General features: G+C 38.2%; 1 non-coding gene across 1 annotated transcript; it reads left to right on the top strand.

The window, feature by feature from the left end:
* The first annotated feature begins 812 nt into the window (after nucleotides 1–812).
* Nucleotides 813–918, top strand: LOC112579268. The gene has a single exon (XR_003103766.3). It is a non-coding gene; the product is annotated as a U6 spliceosomal RNA (small nuclear RNA).
* The last annotated feature ends 5,578 nt before the right edge of the window (nucleotides 919–6,496 follow it).

The raw sequence follows: 6,496 nt of genomic DNA on the forward strand, positions 1-6,496 counted from the left end.
CCCACCCCAAGTACAATATGGTAATTCATAAAGAATGTCATGGGCTTTCAAATTAAAAACTGAAGCTATAAAATGATGTTAGGATAACGGAGTAATTTGTACCTTAAAAATCTTATTTATTTATTATTATTATTTTTTAAACACAAAGTATTTTATTTGTCTGTAAGAAGATTCTTATACTCACTCCAATCAAATTTATCATACATATATGAACAGAATTGTCATATTCTTAAATACCTAAAAGGGAGACTTTTTTATGATTTTTTATTCAAAACATTTTGTTAGTAGTAAAATAGATAAATATAATCAGCAACAGTGTTTCTGTAGCAGTTTTATTGCATTACAGAGTAAAATGTCATGACATAAGAGATATTTAGAATGGATATGACAGTTAAAACAATTAAAATGAGAATTTGCAGTGATCTGTAGAGAGTATACTTCTGACTTCATTGGAACACAATTCAGTAAAAGGATTATAATGAGAAAGTCCAACCTCATTTCAATTGGGAATTTTTTTTTTTAATTTAATTTAATTTTTAACTTTACAATATTGTATTGGTTTTGCCATATATCTAAATGAATCTGCCACAGGTATACATGTGTTCCCCATCCTGAACCCTCCTCCCTCCCCCCTCCCCATACCATCCCTCTGGGTCATCCCTGTGCACCAGCCCCAAGCATCCAGTATCATGCATCAAACCTGGACTGGTGACTCGTTTCATATATGATATTATACATGTTTCAATGACATTCTTCCAAATCATCCCACCCTCTCCCTCTCCACAGAGTCCAAAAGACTGTTCTACATATCAGTGTCTCTCGCTTCGGCAGCACATATACTAAAATTGGAACAATACAGAGAAGATTAGCATGGCCCCATGCGCAAAAATCTTATTTAATCTGTTAAGTCACTTTCTTAATGAATCACAAAAACCTGGAAAGTTTTTATTATTATGCATTACTGTCCTCAGTTTGAAGAGAGTTCTTTTGTTGTTGTTGTTACTGTGATTAATTTGAGCCATTGATGGTATTGGCAGGCATCAAAAGCCCTAGCTAGTTTTTACAATTTATTAACAGTAACGCAAAAAAAGAAAAGGTTTGATAAAGACATTGTCGTATAACCTCAATAAGTTGCTATAAGTGCTATTTAAAGTTAGGGACAAAACAAATAAATAAAAAGTTAAGGCCAAACAATCTATATCCCAGGGCTCCCTATTCCTTCCCATTACTATGACATATTTTAAAATGCTTATTAATGTAAATTTACTTTTGAAAGCTGCTTAAGGATTTGAGATTCCCTGGTGGCTCAGACAGTAAAGCGTCTGCCCACAATGCGGGAGACCTGGGTTTGATCCCTGGGTTGGGAAGATCCCCTGGAGAAGGAAATGGCAACCCACTCCAGTACTCTTGCCTAGAAAATTCCATGGATGGAGGAGCCTGGTGGGCTACAGTCCAAGGGGTCACAAAAAGTCAGACACGACTGAGCAAATTCACTTCACTAAAGGATTTAAGAAACCTCTTGAGGTGCCTTGATTTAACCCGAGGTATTTCAAATAAGGATAAGATTTTCGTTATCATTTTTGCACTTGACTTCCTTTGTTCTAAAACAGGAACATGCAAATGTTTTTCTGGTAAAAATCCAGAAAGTAAATATTTGAGGCTTTGTAGCTCTATGATTCTGTCTCAACCACTCACCTCTGCCATTGTAGTGCAAGAGCAGGTCACAGACAATACATTAACTGACAGGTGTGTCTGTGTGCCAATAAATCTTTATTGACAAAAAAGGACACAACCTGGATTAAGCCCACAGAACACCACTTTGTATACTAATACATTCCTGATAAAGGATGGTTCAATCTAATTTGTGCTAAACCAGAGTTTTATTTTTATGGACACTCATGAAAAATCATATAAATTGAAAATCTATTTGCAAATGGAAAAAGATCAGATCAGATCAGTCGCTCAGTCGTGTCCGACTCTTTGTGACCCCATGAATCGCAGCACGCCAGGCCTCCCTGTCCATCACCAACTCCCGGAGTTCACTCAGACTCACGTCCATCCAGTCAGCGATGCCATCCAGCCATCTCATCCTCTGTCGTCCCCTTCTCCTCTTGCCCCCAATCCCTCCCAGCATCAGAGTCTTTTCCAATGAGTCAACTCTTTGCATGAGGTGGCCAAAGTACTGGAGTTTCAGCTTTAGCATCAGTCCTTCCAAAGAAATCCCAGGGCTGATCTCCTTCAGAATGGACTGGTTGGATCTCCTTGCAGTCCAAGGGACTCTCAAGAGTCTTCTCCAACACCACGGTTCAAAAGCATCAATTCTTCAGCGCTCAGCCTTCTTCACAGTCCAACTCTCACATCCATACATGACCACAGGAAAAACCATAGCCTTGACTAGACGAACCTTTGTTGGCAAAGTAATGTCTCTGCTTTTGAATATGCTATCTAGGTTGGAATTAAAGTCTTTTTAAAGAAGTCACATAAAATTCAAACTGATTGATATATTACTAAAAGAACTAGAGTGTTCTATAACTTGTCATTAGAAATGCAAGCATTAGAAATTATCTGCTCTGACATGTGGACTGTATATATACAAGGATTTGGCATCTTTGGGAAATGCTGTGACCTGCAGTGTCATAACTACTAGGTGTTGAGCTAAAATCCAACTAGTATGTCCTCTGTTTTTATCCTCTTTGTATATTATGTTACCATTTAAATATTAAACTAACAGCTTTATGGTATTTTTAATAGCTATATGTTCTGGCCTTTAAAAGTTAATATCCAAGAAAATATAAATTAAATCAGATGTGCACAAGTGAATTAATAAAGCCTCTTTGTGACTTAAGTAATGCTGACACTTTCCCTTTCACACGTCTTTTCTCCAAGGACATGAAAAGTATAACTCTCTGAAGATTAAATGTAATTATTAAAGAGAACTGTCACTGAAGGTTAAGTGTGATGATTAAAGAGAACAAACGACAAGCCTAATGCAGGAAAGAATCTTGCCTTTCAGGTAATGTTTGTGTCCAAAGGCAAAGTGTACAGAAAAAAGTCTAATCCTCTTGAATAAAGAAGGGCCAACTTTATGAGGAAAAAAAAAATGATCATAGAAATGAATGATTATGGTGGTTGGTTTAGTCACTAAGTTGTGTCTGACTCTTGCAACCCCATGGGCTATAGCCTGCCAGGTTCCTCTGTCTATGGATTCTCCAGACAAGAATACTAGAGTGGGTTGCCATTTCCTTCTCCAAGAATGATTATAAAATGAGGAAATGCCAGTGGGGGCGGTACTGGGGTTAACAGCAATGTTGGCTTCTCACAGTTTCATCTTGAAACATAGGAGTTTGATTCATGCAGCTGCTGGAAAGTGGGCAGAGATAGCCCAACCCTTGTCAATGTAGATGAAGCCACATTGCCTCCCCATGGGTTGAGTGTGCGCTGTAAGCCCCACTCACAAGGGGCAGCCTGGACCAGGAACAGACATTCCATTCCTTCTATTTTCTGCCTCTCTCAATGAACTCTATGAACTCTAAGGGTAAATCGATGCCCACAATACAGCAAACATTTATTAAATGCTATTTGATTTTTATGTAAAATTTCCTGGGGAACCAAATCTAAGTCAAAACGTTTAGTCCTTTTCCATGTAATTTTTAATAAGATGACAAACTGTATTTTCCTTAAGGCTACAATGAGTTCTGCATCTCACAAGCTCTTCCTACAATGTGCCATTAACATTTTTCCCACTCATTTGAAAAATGCAAAATACAGTATATTCAAAGGGTTCTATGAGAACTTATTACTATACACTTGGGCTTCCCTGATAGGTCAGTTGGTAAAGAATCTACCTGCAATACAGGAGACCCTGGTTTGATGGGTCAGAAAGATCTGCTGGAGAAGGGATAGGCTACCCAATCCAGTACTCTTGGGCTTCCCTTGTTAAATTGTCACTATCCTATCGTTACACATTTAACATCATCATATTTATTTAATGGTATGTTTAAAACATGTAATTAAAATAATTTAACCTGTCTATAAAAATGTAATTTAATAAATTACCCTGGCTATTTAAATGCATGCTAATCAGCAAGAGATTGCTTAAGCATAATAAGAAAATTAATACCGAGAAATAGAAAATGAACGAACTTCTGGAAAAGGATAATTTCAGAGACTAATTACATCTCCAATGATAAATCATAAATGCATGCTAATGGAAAGACTTAATCCTTTCCATTCAGATTTTAGAGGTGGCCAGAAGTGTCCAATATGTGTTTTCAATCCTATTCACATGAACGCTGCTTTTCTTGTATTCAGTCATGTATTCAGTAATGCATTCATTTTTCATATATATTCTAAACATTCACTCCTGATCATAATTCCATTATAAATAATGTATTAGGATTCTCCAGAGAAACAGAACTAATAGGATATGCATATTTGCGTGCTGCTGCTAAGTCACGTCAGTCGTGTCCGACTCTGTGCGACCCAATAGACAGCGACCCACCAGGCTCCCGTCCCTGGGATTCTCCAGGCAAGCATATTGGAGTGGGTTGCCATTTCCTTCTCCAGTGCAGGAAAGTGAAAAGTGAAAGTGAAATTGCTCAGTCGTGTCCAACTCTTCGCAAACCCATGGACTGTAGCCTACCAGGCTCTTGCATCCGTGGGATTTCCCAGGCAAGAGTACTGGAGTGGGTTGCCATTGCCTTCTCTGGCATATGTGTGTATGTATGTACATATTACTGGCTCATGGGATTATGATGACTGAGAAGTCCGCACCAGGAGAGTCAATGGTAGAGTTTCAATTCTAGTCCAAGTACAAAGCAGGAGACAATTAGCGTCCCAGCTCAAAGGCAGAGAGTTTTAGTCCGTTCTGGCCTTTCTGGATTGAATGAGGCCACTCACTTTGTGGAAGAAAATTGGCCTCAGCACATCACCAGTTCAAGTGTTAATCTCATCCAGAAACACCCTCACAAATACACCTAGAAATAATGTTCAGCCAAATATCTGGGCACCCTATAGCTGACTCAAGATGACACAGAAAATTAACTCCCACAAGTAGTTGAGTGGAAGAGAAATCAATTAATCAAAACCTGTTCTTGTTATTTGCTTTTCGCTTACTTTCTTATAGTTGCTCCATTGTGTTTTTGTTTGCCGGGTACAGAGATTGCCATTCTACCAGTTCAAGATAACCACATACTGACAAAGGACTCTTTTTTCACTTGCCTTTCCAGTTTTCTATTTGATCTCAAAAGCAGCTGTGTTATTTGTGTTACCCCACTTCATCAATTGTGGACATATTTTTGGCCCAATCTTTGATAATTGCTGGACTTCCCTTGTGGCTCAGCCAGTAAAGAATCTGCCTTCAATGCTGGAGACCTGGGTTTGATCCCTGGGTTGGGAATATCCCCTGGAGAAGGAAATGGCAACCTGCTCCAGTATTCTTGCCTGGAGAATCCCATGGACGGAAGAACCTGGCAGGCTAGAGTCCATGGGGTCGCAAAGAGTCGGACACGACTGAGCGACTTCAAATCAGTTTTGACAATTGCTATCAAATGACTTATCAAACACCCTTGTTTAAGGTATAGTTACCAGATATACTATGCAGAAATCAGAGAGAGAAAGAACAAATGAGATCCTGTCCTTGTCCTGGAGAAATGAGGTTAGGAAAAGATAAGAGACACAACCAAAGTAAGTTCGTATCTAAAATATATAAAGAACTTCATTATCAAAAAACAATTTAAAAATGGGCAGAGAACTTAAATAGGCATCTTTCTGAAGAAGATATACACACAGCCAACAGACATATGAAAGGTGCTAATCATCAAGGGATGTCAATCAAAACCAAAATGATGTATCACCTCCCATCTGTCAGAATGACTATCATCAAAAAGACAAGAAATAATGTTTTGGCAAAGATGTGGAGGAAAGGGAACCCTCATTCACTGTTGGGGAAAAGGTAGTAAATTGGTTACAGTCACTATAGAAAAAAGTATGGAGATTCCTCAAAAGAATTAAAAATAGAACTGCCATAAGAGCCATCAGTACCACTCCTGGATATTAGTGAAGAAAACAAGTAACTCAAAAAGATACATGCACGCCAATGTTCACAGAGTGTTATTCACAATAGAGAGAGATGGAAGCATCCCAAGTATCCATCAACAGATGAACAGATAAGAAAATCATGGTATATATACAATGGAATATTACCCAATCACAAAGAAAGAACAAAATTTTGCCTTTTGTAATAATATGGATGGACCTGGATGGCATTATGCTTAGTTAAAATAAGTCAGGCAAATAAGATACTGTAGCTTTTCACCTGTATGTGGAATCTAAAAAATAAAGCATACAAGCACATATAGCAAAGCAGAAAAGGACTCACAGATACAGAGAACAAACTGGTGGTTACTACTGAGGGGAGGGGGAAATTAGGTGAAGGGATTAAGAGACACAAACTACTAGGTTTAAAATAAGTTACCAAACTGTAATGTAGACCCCA

Source organism: Bubalus bubalis, chromosome 15 (genome assembly GCF_019923935.1).
Source record: "Bubalus bubalis isolate 160015118507 breed Murrah chromosome 15, NDDB_SH_1, whole genome shotgun sequence".
Taxonomy (NCBI): Eukaryota; Metazoa; Chordata; class Mammalia; order Artiodactyla; family Bovidae; genus Bubalus; species Bubalus bubalis.